Genomic DNA, 22,235 nt, shown 5'->3' on the forward strand with positions numbered 1-22,235 from the left:
CGGACACAAAGGCAAAAATGCACATCTTGAAATATTTGGAATATTAACAGACCTTAGCCCCCTTGACTTCTTTTTCTGGGGTATGCTAAAGGAGGCATACTCAATGAAAATCACAAATGCAACACACTTGATTGAATGCATAAAGAGTGAATGTGCTAAAATTGATGGCAATGTGGAGTTACTGCATCGAGTTCACGTGAATCTTGCAAAGTGCATCAACCTTTGCATCAGAAATGATGGAAATCATATTGAAGATGTTATTTGTTAATATTCCAATTAAATAAAATGTTGTTGAAAACTTCATTCATTTCATTTCTTGAAAATATGCATTTTTGCCTATGTGTCCAGACTTTAGAAACACCCTGTAGTATCAGCCTTTATACATAAATTGTGAACCCATTTTGACTTTATTTTCATATATGGTGTAAGATATTGGTCTATGCCCAGTTTCTGCCATATTATTTTTCCAGTTTTCCCAGCAGTTTTTGTGAAATAGTGAATTCTTAGCTCAGAAACTGGACTCTGGGTTTAGCAAGAAGTAGATTGCTATAGTCATTGACTACCGTGTCTTGTTTACCTAACCTATTCCACTGATCCACCGCTCTATTTCTTAGCCAGTACCAAATAGTTTTGGCGATTGCTACTTTAAAATACAGTTCAATATCTGGTATGGCTAGGCCACCTTCTCTAGCATTTCTTTTCATTAATTACCTAGATATTCTGGAATATCTTCCAGATGAATTTTGTTATTATTTTATCCAGCTTTGTAAAACAATTTTTGGTAGTTTGATTGGTATGGTGCTGTTTAGATAAAATTGTCATTTTTATTGTATTAGATTGGCCTACCCACAAGCAACTGATGTTTTTCCATTTATTTAGATCTGACTTTATTTGTGTAAAAAATGTTTTGTAATTGTGTTCATATAGGTCCTGGGTTTGTCTTGACAGGTAGACTCCCAAATATTTTATAATGTCTAAAGTTAACTTTAAATGGAATTTCTCTTTCTATCTCTTGCTGTTGGGCAACACTAACTATTGCTTTTTTTTCAGTTACCTTTAGCAATTTGCAAATTGTGAGGTAAAACTTTAGCGTTGATTTGATTCACATTTTTCTTGTTATTAGTAATTTAGAGCATTCTTTCATGTGGTTGTCAATACTTTGCAATTCTTATTTTGAGAACTGCTCATTTTTTTACCACTTATCTTTTAGTGAATGGCTATTAACCATATTACACACACACACACACACACACACACACACACACACACACACTCACACACGAATTATTTCTCACTCCCTCTGTCTTCATCTATCTATATATCTATCATTTATATATTTTGGAAACCAAACCCTGACAAAAATATTTAATAGAAAGTTTTCCCCCCATTTCATTACTTTCCTTCTTAACCTAGGTGTATTAATTTAATCTGTGCAGAAGTTTTTCAGTTTCCTAAAATCAGTATCTATTTTATCTTTTGTAATTGCCTGTCTCTTGTTTGACTAAAAATACATCTCCTACCCATAGCTGTGAGAAATATATGATCTGCTTCTCTTCCAATTTTTTATAGTATGTTCTTTAATGTTGTGTATCCATTTAGGATGTATCATGGCATACGGTATAAAGTGTTTGTCTAAGCCTAATTTCTGCCAGACTGCTTTCTAGTTTTCATAGCAGTTTTTATCAAATAAGGAGTTTTTTCCTAAGTAATTTAAGTTTTCTACTTTATTGAATGCTAGGTTATTGAGTTCCATTGTTTTTGATTCTCCTGTTCAGTCTATGTCATTGGTATATATTTTTAAACAAATAATAGATGGTTTTGATGACTGCTGCTTTAGAATATAGCATGAGGTCTGGAAGCACCATTCCCTCTTCCTGTCTACTTCTTTTCATCATTTCTCATTATTCTAGATCATTTGCTTTTCCAAATAGACTTTGTTATTATCTGATCAAATTCTCTAAAGTATTCCCTTGATAATTTGATTGATAGAGCATTAAAAGTATAAATATATTGTTATATCCTAGTTCTGAGCACTGAGCATTCTTCCAGCTACTTAATTTTTTTATTTTTAATTTCACTTATTTTTAAGGGTCACCTCGTAATTGAATCTCTCTAAGTCTTTTGTGCACTTTATTAGGCCGATCCTTAGATATTTTATGTATTATGTAGTGATTTGGAATGGGATTTCCCTTGCTATTTTTGTTTCTTGTGTTTTGTCATTATTATATAGAAGTGCTAGTGATTTTTGAGGGTTTATTTTGTAGCCTACAAGTTTGCTGAAGGTATTAGTTGTCTCAGTTAGCATCTTTGCTGATTTCCTAGGAATTTCCATGTAGGCCATAATATCATCAGCAAATAGGAAAAGTTTTATCTCTTCTATACCTGTCTTTATGCCTTTAATTTCTTTCTCCTGTTTTATTGCTGTTGCTAGCACTTCCAAAATATGTCAAGTAATAGTGGAAAGAGTGGGTATCTTTGCTTGATTCTTATATTTAGTGGGAAGGGTTGTAGTACATCCCCATAGCCGATGATGTTTGTTTTGAGATAAATGATTCTTATTATATGTATATATATATATATATGTATATATATATATATATATATATATATATATATATATATATATAATTTCCCTCTATGCCTATACTTTTTAGGGTTTTTAGCATAAAAGGTTTTTTCTTTTTCTTTGTTCTTTTTGCATCTGTTGAGACAATCAGATAGTTTGGGATTGTTTTGGTTTTTAATATGATTAATTATGTTGATTGTTTTCCTAATGTTGAAATATCTATGTTTTAAATCCTACTTGGTCATAATGAATAATTTCTTAGGTAAATTGTTGTAGTCTGTTCAATAAGATAATATTTAATAATTTTGTGCAAATATTCATTAACAACATTGGCTTATAGCTTTTTTCTGCATTTTTATCTTTCCCTGATTTGATTATTAGGGCATATTTGTTTCATAAAAGGTTTCTGGTGGGGTCACTTTCTCAATTTTTGAGAGTATTTGTGAAGTATTGCCACCAAATTTCTCAAAAAAGTTTGATAGAATTCTCTTGTGAACAAGAGATAGAGAGCATTACAAAATGCAAAATGGATAATTTTGATTATGTTAAATTGACAAGTTTTTGTATAAACAAAGCCAATGCAACAAAGATCAGGAGGGAAGCAGAAAATTGGGAGAAAATCTTTACAACCAGTGTCTCTGATAAAGGTCTCATCTATAAAATATACAGGGAACTGAGTCAAATTCATAGGAATATAAGTCATTCCCCAATTGAGAAATGGTCAAAGGATATGAACAGGCAGTTTTCAGAGGAAGAAATTAAAGGTATCTACAGTCATATGAAAAAATGCTCTAAATAACTATTGATTAGAGAAACGCAAATCAAAACAACTCTTAGGTACCACATCTCTCCTGTCAGATTGGCCAACATCACAAAACAGGAAAATGATAAGTGCTGGTGAGAATGTGGGAAAATTGGAACACTGTTACATTGTTGGTGGAGTTGTGAACTGATCTAACCATTCTGGAGAGCAATTTTGAACTATGACCAAAGGGTTATAAAAATATGCCACTTCTAGGGCTGTATCCCAAAGAGACCACACAAGTGGGAAAAGGATCCGTATGTACAAAAATATTTATAGCAGCTCTATTGTGGTAGCAAAGAATGGGAAATCAAAAGGATGCCCATCAATTGAGGAATAGCTAAACAAGTTGTGGTATATGAATGTAATGGAGTACTGTTGTGCTATAAGAAATGATGAAGATACAGACTTCATAATTATCTGGAAAGACCTACATGTTATGATGCTGAGTGAGCAGAGCAGAACCAGGAGAACATTGTACACAACCACAGATATATTGATTCAGTGATGACTAACTTCGATACAGTTGGCTCTTCTCAGCAATACAAGGTTCAAAGACTCCTCCAAAGGACTCATGATGGAAAGAGGTATCTACATCCAGAGAAAGAACAATCTGAATGCAGACTGAGGCAAACTATTTCCTCTCTTTTTTCCCCTCTCTCTCTCTCTTTTGGTTTTGTTTCTTCTTTCTCATGACTCATTCCATTGGTCATAATTCTTCCTTACAACTTGACTATTGTGTAAATAAGTTTAATGTGAAGGTATATGTAGAAGATGTATTGGATTCCATGCCACTGTGGGGGGTGAGGGGAGAGTGGAGGGGAGAGAGGGGAAGAAAATCTGGAACTCAAAAACATGAAGAACTGAGTGTTGTAAACTAAAAATAAAAATCTTAATTAAACAAAAAGAATTCTCTTGTGAATCCATCAGGACCAGGAGTTTTTTCTTTGGAAGTTCCTTTATAACTAAATCTATTTCTGTTTTTGAGATTGGGTTATTCAAGATCTCTATCTGGTCTTCAGATAGTTTGGGTATTTTTTATTTTTGAAGGTATTCCTCTATTTCTTTCGTGTTCTCAGTTTTGCTAGCATATAATTGTCTACAATATCTTCTGACTATTCTTTTTTATTTCTTCTTTTAGGTTTATTTATTGGATTTCTAATTTTTAAAAAAATGTGTATTCAGTTCATGTATCCTCTCTTTTTCTACTTTATTTATGTATGTTTGCAGGAATATGTTTTTCTCCCTGAAGAGTGCTTAAGTGCCTCTCAGAAGTTTGTATATTGCTTCATCATTATAATTTTCTTTCATATAATTATGAATTGCTTTCATTATATTTTCTTTGATTTATTCATTACTTAAATTTCATTTTTAAGTCTATATTTGGCTCTGTCTTTTGCTTGTGGTCACTAAACTGATGACTATTTTTGTTGTGTTATGTAAATAATGTATTGTTTTTGACTTTTTACATCTGTTTGTAACATTCCTATGCCCTAAAACATGGTTATTTTTTGTAAAAGTTCCTTATCCTTCTGAGAAATATGTATATTCTCTTGTGGTCCCATTTAGAAGATGCCACAAGTCTTTTAACTTCACTCTAGGAATTTGTTCAGTTCCATATTTTTTCTTTTATCTTTCTACTGGACTTATCTAAAACTGAGAGATATTGAAGTCCTCTGTTGCTATTTTGTGACTCTCTGTGTCTTCTCCTAGCTCATTTAATGTTTGCTTTATGAATTTGGATACTAAGGCATTTAGAGTATTTGAGTTTATCCCTGATATTGGCTTGTTATATGGTCATGTTCAGTATAATGCAGTTTCTTTTTTTTTTATCCCTGCACCTCACATATTCCCTTCTATCCTGTTATTTCCTCCTCCTCCTACCCACACTGCCCCTTTATGTACTCTCTTATGTTGTATTGTAGTCCTACAAAAAATTTGGATCCACCTGTAAGAAGGGTGTTGTTAGGTTCTGTTCATGATGGCCCATGCTCACCTCTTTACTGTTACCTCCATCAGACTTCCGCCTTCACCTCTGTCTCCTTGTGTACATTTAGAAAGAAGTCTCATATTGATCTCTCTGCTGTTACTTTGTTGCTTTTGCTATCCTTGGCTGCCGCATTTATGCATCCTTCCTGCATTCTGTTGTCTATGGTATTTGAGAAGCAAATAATTTCTTCATGTATAGTTTTCTTTCTAAGAATGTTTCAAACACCTCTTTTTTATTGAATGTCCGCTTTTAAAATTTACAATTGAGCTCAGATTTGCAGGGTGGGTGATCCCGGGCTGCATCTTGAGCATCAGTTCTCTTTGCAACACATTATTCCATTCCCTCTTGCATTTTCTGGTGGGTGTATAATAGTCTCATTATTCAAATCGTTCTCCTAATCACTTGCAAAACTTGTTTCTGAATTGAATTGTTAAATTTAATCATTAAGTGTCTTGAAGTTTGTAGCCTTAGATTTTTTTTTAGAGTCAATCTATGACTTCTTTCAATTGGGATTTTGTTTTCTGTGTTTAGAAGTTCTGGGCTGTTCTCCTGTATTATTTCTTACATTACAGTGTTTAATTGTTTTTGTCTTGTGTTCTTCTGGTAGACCTATGACCTTTAGGTTGTCTTTTTGCATCTTGTCTTTGAGATCAGCATGTTTTACTTGGATAGCGAACCTATTTTCTTTAATTTCGGGGGGTTTTTTGCTTCTGTTCTTTAGATTGTTCTTAAATTTTGTATTTGTATTCCTATTGTATTGTTTTTTTCTGTTTCTTTCATGAGACTTGCCATCTCAGAAGTTTTTCTATTTTTTGCCAATTATTTTTGCTGTGCAGGTTGTAAATTCTTCTCTTTTGATTATAATTTTTGCTTTAAACCACTTAGAAACATCATGTTGTGGGTCTACTTTTTAAAATTCCACAGGGTCCTCTGTCTCATCAAATGTTGGACTTTTGCTTCACAGGATTTATTCATAGGTTTCTGAACTCATTGGAGGCCATATTTCTATTGTTAAGTTTTTCCTGATGATTTATTTATATTCAAGGCCTTCTTTTAGTCTTCCTTTTTTTCCCCTGAGATGTTTGGTAATTTCATTCTCCCCCCTGTTTTGCCCCTTATTGGTCACTTTTTAATTTCTTCCCCTTACATGGTGGCTTTTCTGGAGGCTGAATCTCAAGGTGTCTCAGCCTCTTCCCACACTGGGTAATTCATGGTTCACCCATTCAGGTCTCTGCCCCAAGTGACTTTTTTGGGGGACAGAATTGGCTCAAGCTAGATACTGAGCTTTTCCTCTTAGCTTTGTGAAGTGCCACACCCCCCCCCTCCATTATCTTCTCCACCCCCAAGCATAGTGTCCTGTCCTTGTGATCTGGTTTTTTCTCTCAGTTCCTTAGTCTTCTGGCCTGGCATTGGCAGTTCAGAGAGCAGCTTTACTGGTGATACAGGGCTGATTTTTTCACTTTGAGTCTCCAGTGTTTCAGAAGAAGGATGGAATAGAGTATAGCGTTGAACTCTATTTTAAATATAAATGCATGTCCTAGTCCTTTCCTTCCATAAATCTATTCTCTTATAGAGATTTTTTGCAGCACTTAACACTGCTGTTGAGGAGCTGGCTGACTTTTGTGGTCCCAGAAGACTTCTCTGTCTTAGTGCCTAGATCTCAATGGGAATGTAAAGAGGAGGAGATGCCTGAGTGGTGGGTATGGGTTTTGTTAAATGCCTGTGTGTCAGGCACTTGGATCAGCTAGAATAGCTTTGCTGCTAATAGTGTGCAGGAAGGTGGGGGAGGGGTTGCTGAGTGAACTCAGGGTAGGCATTAGTTTGTATGTGTGTGTGTGTGTATACATACATATATATATACATACATATATACATACATACATACATATATATACATATATATGTATGTATGTATGTATGTATGGGTGTGTTTAACTTTCTTTTGGCTGGGCGTCCAAGACCATAGAGACAACCGAAGTCTTATCTTTGGGGAATAATTTATGTTTAGGTGAGATTTGAGAGTTTACAGAGATCAGAGAAAATATCTAGCCTTACATTTGTTGATCATATGATTAGGAGATTTCTCCCCCTCCCCCCAATCTGTTTTAGATAATTCATTATTTTCCTTTACAGGATTTTAGATTAGAGCTAGAAGCAACCTTTGGTGTCGCTTCATCCTATTCTCTCATTTTACAGTGAAGAGACTGAGACCCAAGAGTGGTTGTAACATAGGATCATAACTCTGGGTTTTAAATGTAGAGCTGGAAGGGATGTTAGAGGACATTAAATCTACTTTTCTCATCTTAAAGTGAGAACACTGAGGTCTAGAGAATTTAAGTGACTTGCTCAATGTCGTGTCCAATGTTACCAGCATACCACTGTATATAGTCTTACTGTGTAGACATTCCCAGGAAATCTTTCCTTATGTGAGTATATGTGTAGGCTCCACATACTGATGTACTTGGGAGATGGCCAGGGGACGATTGTGGCATACCTAACTTTCCTTCAAAGAGATATCTCATGTAGGTACCTTTGCTGTTCCTGGCACCTACTCTGGAATAGAAAATAAATCTGTGAAGACATAGAAATTCAGTTACAACCTAGGCTGCTTTCTTTAAATGAACTTAGCTAGCTAGAAATAACATTTAATAAGCACTTACTATATAGTAGACACTATGCTTAGTATTGGAGATGAAAATATAGACAACCAAGACAAGGAGATTACTTTCTAGTGGGAAACTGGAAGGTGAAGAGAGGAAAGGGATTTGGATCTGGGGGCCAGGAGGTGAGCCTGGACAAGACAAGGTGAAAAGTTCACCTATCAGAACCAAAGAGAGTTTTGGTGGCGGAGTATAAGATGCTGGTGGTGGGCAGAAGGGAAGTCCAAGTGACCTAGTTTGGTGATTGGTTGTAGATTACACCCAAATGTCCTAGGACAGTGGCGCCAAACTCAATAGAAATGCATCTTTTAGGTTGCAACCACCAAATAACATTATCTATGTTGTATTTTTATTTTAAGCAATTTCCAATTTTATTTTAATTTAATTTGGGCAGTACTTGGCAGTTTTTCCAGAGTTCACAGTACAAGTTTGACACCTCTGCTCTAGGGGACTATTTAAGGACCCCAGTTGGGCTTCTTAGAATGTACAGGTCATACAATTCTTCTATAACTTTCCTTTATCGTACCTGATAAATCAGTAAGTTCTTAAAAATATTGTTTTTTATGAAACTGAGGAAAATGAAAGGTCACAGGGAAGACCTAAATTTAAAACTCACCTCTGATACTACCAATGTGATTTTGGGCAAGTCATTTAATCTTACTGGGCCTCAGTTTACTCATTGTTAACGTGAAGGAATTGGATTAATTGACCTCTGACTTCCTTTTCAGATCTGGAGCTATGATCCTGTGATCGTATGACTTTAAATTAACAAGGTCCACCAGGACATGAGTAGTAGAAAGTCCTGGGTTGGGAGTCAGGAAACCCATATCCTAGAACTGGCTGAGCCATAAATTACTTGTGTAAGCTGGGTAAGTAACTTCACATCTTTTAATCTCATAGGTTCAAAACCTAGGAGTCATCCTTGACCCCTCACTCTAACCCCACAAGTCCAGTCTGTTGCTAAACCTTATTTAGTCTAGTGCAGAGGTTCCCAAACTTATTTGGCCTGCTGTCCCCTTTTAAAAAAATTACTCACTGTCCCCCCGGAAATCTACTTTCTTTAAAACCCTTTAACTTATGTTTTTTGAAATTTATATCATTTAAAAAATATGGTTGTGTTATTTAAAAATGATGCATCTTAAATTTAATAATTTATTGTAAATTTGTGAATTTTTTCCTGCATTGAAATTTTGGTGATGCAATATTGCATTATGTAACCATATAGTATCGTATCGTAAACAAGTTATTACATGCTGTAATGGTAATTAAGGTGGGACTTTTTTTTTTTTTACTGTGTTCTCTTTTAGAATGTTAAAGTAATCAAGTGCTTTTGATTAAGTCTTGCTAGGTGCAAAACCTCAGGCCCACACCCTTTTGCTGAATAGGTGTGGAGCCTTTAAGCCCTAAGAAGGGTATATAAACTCAGAACCTAGCGTTTTGTTTGGGGTTCTCACTCACTGGAAGAGTGTCATGTGATTTGACTAGATGAGGCTCTGGGCAGCTGTTGTTAAGAGCCACAAAGCTTGAAAACCCAGATGTTGGTGCTTCCCTGGTAACTATGTACTGAGATGTTGGACAGAAAGCCAGAAGCCTGTCTACTGGGTTGTATTATTTGATCTGTTGATATTTTCTGTTTGTATTTGCTCTGAAGTTCAGGGTGCTGGCTTTCCCCCCCGAATTAAGTGAATGATATATGTATGTTTTATTAAAGTGAGATTGTTAACCCATTAAAGTTGCTTTCCTTAAAAAAGCAGATCAAGGAACCTGTGCTGAAAGCCTTTCTGTGTGCTGGTGTTGTTGGTCTTTCACAGCCATAGAAGCTGCTAGCAACATTGTTGTTACACATGCACATATTTCTACAGATGCATGCTTGACTTCCCAATAATGTGCAAAACACTCACCTGCCAACACTTGCTTGAGCAGACCAGTTGGCAGACTTGACCGTTGATCAATTATAGCTTGCATTTCGTGTGTTTATTTGGAAAATAATGGACTCACTATGACTTTAACTCTGTTGCACAACTGATGAAACATGTACAAACAGTTTTTCAAAATTTCCTTCTCTTCTCTCCTTTCCTTATGCTTCCACTTCCCCATTATTTTTATTCAATGCCCCCTAATTGCACCTGAGGCTACTGCTGTCCTCCTGAATCATTCCAGCACCCCCCAAGAGGTGGTATCACCCACTTTGGGAACCTCTGGTCTAGTGCAACGTTCCTTGCTTATGGTCCCTTCTATTCATTCCTTTCACCATGATACTAGTTCAGGTCCTTATCACCTCTTGCTTGTATTATTGCAATAGCCTTCTAATTGATTTTCCTGCTTCACCTCTCTTTGCTGTAATTCATTCTCCAACAGATACCAAATAGGGTTCCTGAAGTGCAGGTCTGACCATGTCACTTCCCTGCTTAGTAAACTTCAGTGGTGGTTTCCCGAATACTTCCTGTCTAATTTCAAATTTCTCTGTTGGGCATTTATGGTTCTTCATTACTTGGTTCCAACTTACCCCTAGAATCTTTGATTCTGTTTTCTCTCTCAGTGCCCCCTTTGTGGACTTACAAGATAAAATTTCCTGGTTCTCTTGTTTAAGGTAATTCAATTTGGTATTGCTCTACCCCACATTAAACAGGAAAGGAGATAAGCTGAAGCAATATTCATTCAGTCTTTCCTTTTGTAAACTTTATAATGGGACTAAAAGTATGTATTCAAATCCATATGCTGCTATGGTTACTGATTACATTGTACAAAGTTTAACTGAAAATGTTCTATTTTAAGGAATGTCATATCTATAGGTAGTAATTTCAGATTCCTTCAGGTCTGCATTATTTTCATAGCTATATTATTAACACAGGCAAGTCCCATCAAGCTGGAAAAAATTTGCCTATGAGCCATAGGCCTATTATACAGGAACCAGTCAGCTGCATTTGGAGAGGCTCATTATCAGGTCTGAGAATGATTCATTTTTAACCACAATTCTTGGGGACCATCTACTAGATTGCAGAGATGCTGCAATCTGTATCGGTAAAGGACACACAATATCAAAATCACAAAGCCTTGGAATACTGAATTGTCATTCAAATGTATAACTAACAGAGTTCCTTTTCTGGGTAAAGACCTAAGATCAAGTTAGAAAACAATAGCCATGTTAAAATGTAAGCTCTTCCAAAGCATGGACTGTTGCATTTTTTTGTCTATTTCCAGTGCCTGTCACATAGTAGGTCTTTGTTAAATGATATCACTTACATTTTTGCCTTTGAATAATTGGATGGTATTGTTTGGGTTCTCTCTAATTCCGGTGCTTTTAGACAGGAACATAACTACTAATCTTTAGATGTCAAGTCAGCAAATAGAAACTCACAAAGAATGCACTAAACCCTCTTCCTTCTCTTCCAAGAATGCAAGAAGGTAACATATGTGGAAGCAGAAATTTTGCATTTAAGATTTGTTCTATGCTTCTCTCTCTCTGGAGACGCTCATCATCAGGCTGAGGATGATCTGTTTTATTATCCACAACTCTTGAGGACCAACTACTAGATTATAGAGGTACTGTAATCTCTCTCTCTCTCTCTCTCTCTCTCTCTGTCTCTCTCTCTCTCTCTCTTTGTCTCTCTCTCTTTCTCTCTGTTTCTATCTCTGTCTCTCTCTCTGTCTCTCTGTCTTTCTGTTTCTGTCTCTCCTCTTTTTTCTTTTCTGCTCTCCCTATCTATAGATAAATATGTATATAAAACAAATTATAATTATCTTGTATTTTAGATGTAAAATATATCTGTTTCCTTTAAGACAGGGGTGGGGAACCTGTGGCCTAGAAGCCATATGTGGCCCTCTAGGTCCTCAAGTGCAGCCCTTTGACTGACTCCAAACTTCACGGAACAAATCCCCTTAATAAAAGGATTTGTTTTGTAAAAAAACTTCGACTCAGTCAGAAGGCTGCATCCAAGGACCTAGAAAGCCACACGTAGCCTTGAAGCCATAGGTTCCCCACCCTGTTTTAAGATGTCAGATATTTTTAGACATACATAATAAAAATTCTAGGCTGTCTTTAGTCTTTACTACACATTGTACTTTGCAGAATACTTAATTTTTACTTCAAGTTTCACAACCCTAATATCTGTCAATGGACACCCCTTCTCTCAGAAATAGGCTCAGTTAGTACAATTTAGATGATCACTTCAAGGCTGCATCTGAAGCAGTTCCATCACCACTCATTTCTTCAATTCTGATTGGATCTTATGGAGGCCCAAAATTTATTAGTGTTTAGGGCAAGCACAGGGTTTGGGGAGGTGGAGGGGACTTAGTTTAGTTTCCATCCAAATGTAAAACAAAGGTCAAGGACAGGCTGTTTATCCTCAGAGCATCAAAATTCAAGGGGTTAAGAAGGAAACAGGAAATTGTTTATCATTGAAAATTTAGGTGGGAAGGTCAGAACCAAATTAAGAAGAAAGATACAGGGAATTACGGGAAAGTGATTATTTGTCTAACTCAATGTATTGCCCTGAAGCATTGACTTTTTATTATAACTACAAGTATTTCCTTGCTCTTACCTCACGCTGACATAATATTTTGGTCACATAATGTTTTGCCCTGTCTTGACTCATCATATTGTGTTTGGACTCTGTAGCAATACAGGCATCTATGAATAACCTCTTTTCTTTCTAACCACATATACTCACAGAGGGAAGAGAGAGCCAAATTTTAGCCCCAAGGGGCTGCAGTTGCACTGTTCCTTTCAGCTTAAATAGGCCCAGTCTAAAAAAATTAAAAAAAATAAGACAAAAAAAGAGAAATAAGGAAAAAAAGAAATAAGAAAGGAAAATGGAGAGTTCTGTACAGTTCTAAGATATTAGTTTGGGCTCAGATTGGACTGACTTCAGAACTATACTTCTTGGTGTGGAGAAATTGCTTTTTTTAAAAAGCAGATCACTTTTCAAGTCACTATTGTATTTCTTCTTTTAAAAATATTTTTAAAAAATTACATATGTATTGGACAATCATCAGCAGTGTAAAAATTTCCACATACAAAGGACAGAAAAAAGAAGAGCGTAGGAAACTGTGACTCTACTTATGTCTAGCTTTTCCCCAAGCATATATTAAATTTAATATGGTAACATTAACATTGCTTTTCTTGTCTACGTCCCCTCTGAACTCCCCCCGGCTTTGTTCTATTTTTCTAAAACTTTCATTGATTTTCCTTTCTTTTTCATTATTGCATTTGCAAAGGGCTCTTTTAATCATTAATCTAAATGTTATTTGCCTGTATCTCTGATCTAGTGCTGAATTAGATGGGTCATAATCTAGTTTGGACAGGTACTCCTAGTTCTGAATGCGTAGGGGAAATGACAGGAGTCAAGGGCATATGAATCTCTGCCTTCACTGTGGAGGTAGAGAATAAAGAGCATCTGGGAGAAACTAAATTCATTTTGCTTTGGAAAGCTATAACTTTCCAAACTAGAAATAGCCATCTTTACAATGAAGAGCTCTCTGTCTATGTCTTCACACACAGATTCCTAATTCAGTTGAATAGAAATTTATTATATGTAGGAGGTCACACATTTTTTTTTCTTTGGTTGGAGCATCTCATATACCATTTACTAAATGATGAACAGGAGTTCACCTTCCCCCTTCTTATTCAGGTCACTATAATTAACATAGTGCTTATCCACATGGCTATCCTCCCGATATTTTTCTTCTCCAGGCTAAATATCACCACTTCCTTTGACCAGTCCTCCACATGGCATGAACTCCAGACCCTTAACCATTCTATTTGCCTTCCTTTGGATGTGTTCCACTTTGTTAGTGGCTTTCCTAAAATATGTTACTCAGAACTGACCACAATTCTTCAGATGTCATCTGATAAGGGCAGAGTACAGTAGGCTTCTTTCCTGGATGCCATATGAACACAGTTGAAGTTTGTATTAGGACTTTTGTTGTTGCTGTTGGTTTGTGGGGTTTTTTTTTTGGTTGTAATGTCATACCGTGAACTAATATTAAACCTATAGCCCACTAAAACACCAGAATCTTTTTCACATGAACAACATATTGTCTAGACATATGTCCCCTATTTTGTACTTGTTTCATTTTTATTTTTAAACCCAAGCATAGGATTTTACATTTATTCCTATTAAATTTAATTTCGCTACAGTCAGTCCATTGTTCCAGCCTGTCAAGATCTTTTTAGATTCTGACTCTGTCATCTAGTGTGTTATTAACTATCCCTCACAGCTTCCTGCCATCTGCAAGCCTGATAAGTCTTTTATGTCTCCTTCTAAGCTTGGCATCCCTGATAAAATGGTGAATAGAACCTGACTAAGAACAGCTCCCTGGGGAGCTCTGCTTGAGGTCTCCCTTCAGGCTGACCATGACCCATTAATCACCACTCTGTGGGTCTAGCTATTCAATCAATTCAGAAACTAACTATACTATCATCTAGTTCACATCTTAGCACTTTGTTCACAGGAATAGCAGGAGACTCTTTGTTAAAAGATGTGCTGAAATCTAGATAGATTGTAGCTCTGCTATTTCCTTAATCTAATATCTAAAGCTCTATCACAAAAAGAAATGAGGTTAGTCTAGATTTGTCCTTTATTTTAGTTTTTACTGATACATTTTGTTTTGACAACATAATCACTTCCCAATAAACAGCCTACCCCATAGGTCTTTTCCTTTAAAAAAAATCAGTTAAGCAAAAGCTGTTTAACATGATGATTGAGACTGACAGCACAAATGTAATATTCTGCTCTTACGGGCCACCATTTCTAAACAGAAAGGAAATATATTCTAATGTTGGTCCTCTGAGAACTACATTGGTCATTGCATTCAACACAAGCTCTGTTGTTTTTTAGGGTTGTCTTCACTTATATAATTTTCTTTCAGTCATTCAGTCCACAAGCACCTACTATAAGCCAGATTCTGTGCTAAGCCTGGGGATATAAAGATAGTCCCTATCCTCAAGGACCTTATATTCAAATCAGGGAGATGACATATATTTCTATTTATATATACAAAACATAGCCAAAGTAACCATGGACTTTGAGGGAGTAAGGCACTAGCAAATAGGAGCGGGTTTGGGGGCCAGGCAAAAAGGCTTCATAAAAATGTGATGTTCAAGTTCAGTCTTGATGGAAATCAGTGATTCCAAGAGGCAGACGTGAGGAAGGAGTGCCAGAGAACCAGGTACCAGGGATAGACCAGGGCACAGGTGGTGTCAATAGGAAACAGCATGTCATGTATGAACAATTAGAAGGCCAGCTTGGCTTTGGTTTGTAGAATTCATACAAGAGTAGTGGTTGATAAGGCTAGAAAGGTGAATGATTACATCATGATAGTCATAGAGCATACTGTTTTGGCTTTGCTCTTTTCAGTGTGTCAGTTCATACAAGTCTTCTTTTGTTTCTGTTCTTTACAATGCAATAATATTTAATTACATGGCTTCCGAGGTGTTTCCTCTACATGGCATTCTGTTCCCTGTCTCTGTTTTTGTACCAGTGGTTCCTCAATTTTGGAAGGCGCCTGCTTCTCACCTCTACTTTATAGAATCCCTAAAGTCTTTTACAATTCAGCTCTGAATGCACTTCTTAAATGAGGCCTTTCCTGATCTCTCCTCCCTCTACATTTGAATTATTTATGCTTACTCCCTCTTAAAATTATTTTGTATGAACTTTGCATTTGTTTAATTGTGTTCATGGTCTATTGTTCCAGTAGAATGGAAGCAGCTTGAGGGTAGGGATAATTTCATTTTTGTCTATGTATCCTCAATACTTAGCACAATGCACACAGTAGGAACTTAAAAAATATTTCTTGAATCAATTCGAGTTTACTCCTCTCCAACATCTTGGCAGCTGCCAAGGCCCTAGATCATGCCCTGGAACCTCTGGAATCTCTGTCTTGGGTGCCTGGGGTCCTGACTGGTGGGTGCTCATGTGGGACCCACTTTATCAGGTCATGTGCTGCCACTTTACTTTATGCTATCTGTATACCCATCTGTATTCTTTGATCAGAATTCTGATCAGAGCAGCAAGCAATCATTACTTCAAAAGATTGGTAATGAAATATAGTTCCCATCTCTTGACAGAGAAGTAATGGACTTGAGATGTAGAATGAAATATGTATGTTGATGTGTTTTGTTAATTTGTTTTTTTTTGGACTATCCTTATTTGTCACAAGAGAGGCTTCTATTAGGGAGTGGGGGTGGAAGAGAGTGGCAAGTTGGTGAGTACTATTAGATATGTAAAAAAAAAGCATCACTAAGAATTTTTAATGCAAAAAAGAAAACAAAAAGTTCAGAAGATGACACAAATAGAGATTTGTTACTACCCTGTTAAGATATACATATATAAACATATATGTTATGTAGGTGTATTTAAAACATATTTCTTGAAAAAGAACTGTATAAAACAAAAGTTCACAGTTTTTTATAAAAGCCTCTTTTTTGCTCTTTGTTGTATATTGAAACTTTGGCATTTGTTGATGAACGCTAAGTTCATAATAAAAAAGAAATATATTTTTAAAAGAGACCCAAGGACATATGATAGTAGAATTGTCTCTTGTTGGGACTGGCTACTAATTCTACTCCATTATGGGCTAATGATGGCTGGTTGTGGTCAAAGGTCTTAGGCAGTGATCAAGATAACTGAGAAGAGAAAAGCATTAACTCTCCTGAATTCTAGTTTGCAGTGGATCCCACACTCATGCTCCTGTGCCTTTCTCCTGAGATTTTGCAACTGCACTTGATGACCAGTCCTACGGGAAATGAGTCAAACCAACCTATACAACCACGCCTTCGTTCTGCTTCACCCCTTCCTCCTTCATATGAATGTGGGTATACCCAAGGCTCTGCCTTGGGTCTCCTTTTCTCACTACACTCTCACTGGGCAACCTCATGGGCTTAATGAACAATTCCATAAAGATGAAGCCCATATGCAGCCCTAGTCTCTCTCCTGAGCTCCAGTCACATGTTATCAACTGCCTATTGAACATTTTGATCAGTAGGCACCTCAAACTCAGCATGGCCAAACAGAACTCATCTTTCCCCCAAACTCATCCATCTTCTGAACTTCTGTTTTACTGTTTACCATCCTTGTAGTCACCAGAGTTAACAACCTCAGTGTCATCCTTAACTCCTCATACTCATTCATCCAACATGGTCACTCAGCTGCCAGACCATTTCATTTCTAACTCTCATTTCTTGCATACATCCCCTCCTCACCACTCATGAACTTGCACCCTAATTCAGGCCCTTATTATTTCTCTCCTGGATTATTGCAACTATTTCCTTTTTGGTCTCTCTGCCTCAGGCCTCTCTCCACTCCAGTCCTTCCTTCATGGAGGTGCCAAAGTGTTTTTACCTAAAGTTCACATTTGACCATGTCAACATACCGTACTCAACAAACTGCAGCAGTTTTCTATTACCACTAGGACCAAATATAAACTTCTCTGTCTGGCATTTAAAGCTCTTCACAACCTAGCTGGTATACTTACACAGTACTCCCCTCCACACACTCTGTGATTCAGCTGGACTGGCAACTTGTTGGGCCTTTCCACTAGTTGTCCCCAGTTCTTAGAACTTACACCCCTTTCACCTCTACCTCTTAAAATCAATGAAGGCTTAGCTGAAATGCTACCTTCTACGTGAAGCCCTTCTTGATACCCATACCTGCTAGGGAGTATACTCTATCCTCAAGCTACCTTGCATGACTTTTGTACAATGAAGTGGATAGAGTTCTGCTTCTGGAGCCAGGATGACCTAGTTCAAATGTAGCCTCAGACCCTTACTAACTGTGTGATTCTGGAGAAGTCATTTAATTTCTTTCTGCCTCAGTTTCCATAACTATTAAATGGGGATAATAATAGCACTTACCTCTCAGGGTTGTTGCAAGGATCAAATAAGGCAATCTACATGGTGCTTAGTACAGAGCCTGGCACAAAGTAGTGTGCTTAATAAATATTTGTTTTTTCCTTCTTTCCTTCCCCATTGGAATATAAACTCCTTGAGGGTGGGAACTGTTTTCCTTCTGTATTTGTATTCTAGTGCTTGGTATCATGTCTGGCATATAGGAGGTTCTTGGCAAATGCTTGTTTATAGTTTGATTGAAATAGCTAGAGTTTAAGAATGGAGGCCTGCTGATTGTCCGGTAGACATAGAGGACAGAAGACTCACTTGTCTCTTTTGTTCTAGCAAAGCAAGCACAAGCCACTAGTGTGAACACAGGAGCTGTCACTGAGTAGCTAACAGGATAACCTATATCAGGGTAATGGTTAAATCTCTGTTCCTTGACTAGACCTCCAGGATTCCTCAATACATACTTCTGATAGGCACCATCTTGCTTCTTGCCAGATAGTTCTGTATTTCTATCTGCCTCTCCTATAGGGACATTAGATTGACTATGATCTTGCCTGCCTGGACAGAAATTCCAAAGTATTCATCACAGAAGGAACTTCCAATTGACATCATTTTGTCTTGGAAGTTGGGATAGTTGGGGGATCCTCCATATCCATTTCAGACCTCTAGGCCAAGCTAAGCAAGATCCAAAGGATAAACAGAACCCTGAAAGACTAGATGGGCTTGCTCTTATCTTTAGCTCTATTGCCAATCTGCCATCCTTCATGTGTTTCAGAGTTTACCAATGGTGCCTTAGAAATTACATTTGTTAGTTCTTTCAGTTCTCAAGGTATAGCTCATCTGGGCCTGGTGTTTTGCATGCATTGAAGACAGCTTTACTGCCTACTCACTTGTTTTGGGTTTCAATTCCCTGTTACTATCCATTTTATACAATGTGTAGTTCAAAGGTCATTCTCCTTGGCTGAGAAAATAGTAGACTAAATGTTGAATAATTCTGTCTTCTTTTGACTGTCTCATATCTTTCATTTCCCATCAATCCAGAGTCATAGTCCTATTCCTTCTTTGACCTTCCTCTTTTCTCTAAGAAAGGTAAAATTTTTCTCTTGGTTTTCCTTAGCTTACTTAAGATTGCTTACTTAAGATCATTTTGACCTAAAGACAAGAACTTTGGACCTTTGAATGAGATCTTAGACGGTCATTCAGCCACTAAAATGGTTTAATTTGACAAACTCACTTAGGCCCACACACTTTACCATTTGAGTATCATTATGAGTTTCCTTGGAAACTGTTAGACTTATTATTTTAAAGGCTGATTCAATACTACTATCCTCTCTGCATTTGTAACATTATTCACAGTCAAACCATTTAGAAAATCACTATGTGCATCTATGCACTAACATAAGGATCATAGGCATTGTAGACTTGGACATGAAGGTAACTTTGTTTTTTACAGATGAGGAAGTGAGGTCCAGAGATGTAAAGGGATTTGCCCAAAGTGACATGAATAACTTTGTAAGTAAGTATAAGTAAGTGGAAGAACTAGGATTTGAACTTAGGTAGTATGACTCAAAATATAGTACTCTTTATACAACAACTACTATTTTTTTCACTTTAAAAAATTTTATTATTTATTTAATATTTTTAGTTTTCAGCATTGATTTCCACAACATTTGAATTACAAATTTTCTCCCCATTTCTACCCTTCCCCCACTCCAAGATGACATATATTCTGATTGCCCCATTCCCCAGTCAGCCCTCTGTTCTATCACCCCACTCCCTGCCATCCCCTTTTCTCTTACTTTCTTGTAGGGCAAGATAGATTTCTATGCCCCATTGCCTGTATATCTTATTTCCCAGTTGCATGCAAAAACAACTTTTTTTTGAACATCTGCTTTTAAAACTTTGAGTTCCAAATTCTCTCCCCTTTTCACTCCCCACTCACCCTCCCTAAGAAGGCAAGCATTCAACATAGGTCATACATGTATCGTTATGTAAAACCCTTCCACAATACTCATGTTGTGAAAGATTAACTATATTTTGCTCCCTCCTATCCAGTCTCCCTTTATTCCGTTTTCTCCCTTGACCCTGTCCCTTTTTGAAAGTGTTTTCTTTTGATTACCTCCTCCCCCTATCTGCCCTCCCTTCTATCATCCCCCTTTTTTATCTCCTTCTTTCCTGTGGGGTAAGATACCCAATGGAGTGTGTATGTTATTTCCTCCTCAATTCAAATCCAATCATTCCACCTCACCTGCCCCCTCTGCCCTTCCAACGAACTGCTTTTTCTTGCCACTTTTATGCAAGATAATTTACCTCATTCTATCTCTCCCTTTCTTCCTCTCTCAATATATTCCTCTCTCATCCCTTAATTTGATTTTATTTTTTTAGATATCATCCCTTCATATTCAACTCACCCTGTGCCCCCCCCCTCTCTCTCTCTCCATATATATATATATGTGTATATATGTGTATATATATATATGTATATGTATGTATTTATATTCCCTTCAACTCCCCTAATGATGAGGCCTTGTGAATTACACACATCATCTTTCCATGTAGGAATGTAAATAAAACAGTTGAACTTTAGTAAGTCCCTTATGATTTCTCTTTCTTGTTTACCTTTTCATGCTTCTCTTGATTCTTGTGTTTGAAAGTCAAATTTTCTATTCAGCTCTGGTCTTTTCACTGAGAAAGCTTGAAAGTTCTCTATTTTGTTGAAAATCCATATTTTGCCTTGGAGCATGATACTCAGTTTTGCTGGGTAGGTGATTCTTGGTTTTAATCCTAGCTCCATTGAGCTCTGGAATATCATATTGCAAGCCCTTCGATCCCTTAATGTAGAAGCTGCTAGATCTTGTGTTATTCTGGTTGTATTTCCACAATACTCAAATTGTTTCTTTCTGGCTGCTTGCAGAATTTTCTCCTTGACCTGGAAACTCTGGAATTTGGCAACAATTCCTAGGAGTTTTCTTTTTGGGATCTTTTTCAGGAGGTGATGGGTAGATTCTTTCAATTTCTTTTTTACCCTCTGGCTGTAGAATATCAGGGCAGTTCTCCTTGATAATTTCTTGAAAGATGATATCTAGGCTCTTTTTTTGATCATGGCTTTCAGGTAGTCCAATAATTTTTAAATTTTCTCTCCTGGATCTATTTTCCAGGTCAGTGGTTTTTCCAAGGAGATATTTCACATTGTCTTCCATTTTTTCATTCCTTTGGTTCTGTTTTATAATATCTTGGTTTCTCATAAAGTCACTAGCTTCCACTTGCTCCAATCTAATTTTTAAGGTAGTATTTTCTTCAGTGGTCTTTTGGACCTTCTTTCCCATTTGGCTAACTCTGCCTTTCAAGGCATTCTTCTCCCCATTGGCTTTTTGGAGCTCTTTTGCCATTTGAGTTAGTCTATTTTTTAAGGCGTTATTTTCTTCAGTATTTTTTGGGTCTCCTTTAGCAAGTCATTGACTTGTTTTTCATGGTTTTCTCGTATCACTCTCATTTCTCTTCCCAGTTTTTCCTCTACTTCTCTTACTTATTTTTCCAAATCCTTTTTGAGCTCTTCCATGGCCTGAGACCAATTGATGTTTTTCTTGGAGGCTTTTGATGTAGGCTCTTTGACTTTGTGGACTTCTTCTGGCTGCATGTTTTGGTCTTCTTTGCCCCTGAAAAAAGATTCCAAAGTCTGAGTCTCAATCTGAGTCCATTTTTGCTGCCTGTTCATGTTCCTAGCCAACTACTTGACCCTTGAGCTTTTTGTCAGGGTACAACTGCTTGTAGAGTATAGAGTACTTTGTCCCTAGCTTGAGGGGCTGTGCTGCTATTTTCTCAGCTACTTCTACACAGCAAGCTCTGCCACACCAGTGCTCCTTCTCCCTCAAGAACCACCAACCAGGATTGCCACCCAGATGCAGGCAGGGCAAAGGAGCCTTTGCACTCCTGCTCTAATCTGCTGCTTAATTCCTCCCACCAGGTGGGCCTGGGGCTAGAAGCAACTGCAGCTGTAGATCTGGAAGCAGCCTCAGAGCTGCAACACCTAGGCTGCCCCTGGGTCTGTGGGCAAACCACAAACTCCTTTCACTCTGTCCCTGAAGTTTTTCCCACTAATTTTCTCTGTTGTCTTTGGTGTTTGTGGGTTAAGAAGTCTGGGAACTGCCACAGCTCACTGATTCAGGGTGCTACTCCTGTTCTGCCTGGCTCCCAGTCTGGTTGGTCCTGGTGCAGCCCACACTGGGCTCCGCTCCACTCCGCCCCCAGCTCTGTGCAATAGACCCTTCCCAGTGACCATCCAGGCTGTCGTGGGCTGGAGCCCTGCTTGTCTTTGCTATATTGTGGGTTCCGCAGCTTTAAAATTTGTTCAGGGCCATTTTTACAGGTGTTTGGAGGGACCT

The sequence above is a fragment of the Trichosurus vulpecula genome, chromosome 2 (assembly GCF_011100635.1).
Source record: "Trichosurus vulpecula isolate mTriVul1 chromosome 2, mTriVul1.pri, whole genome shotgun sequence".
NCBI classification, from domain to species: Eukaryota; Metazoa; Chordata; class Mammalia; order Diprotodontia; family Phalangeridae; genus Trichosurus; species Trichosurus vulpecula.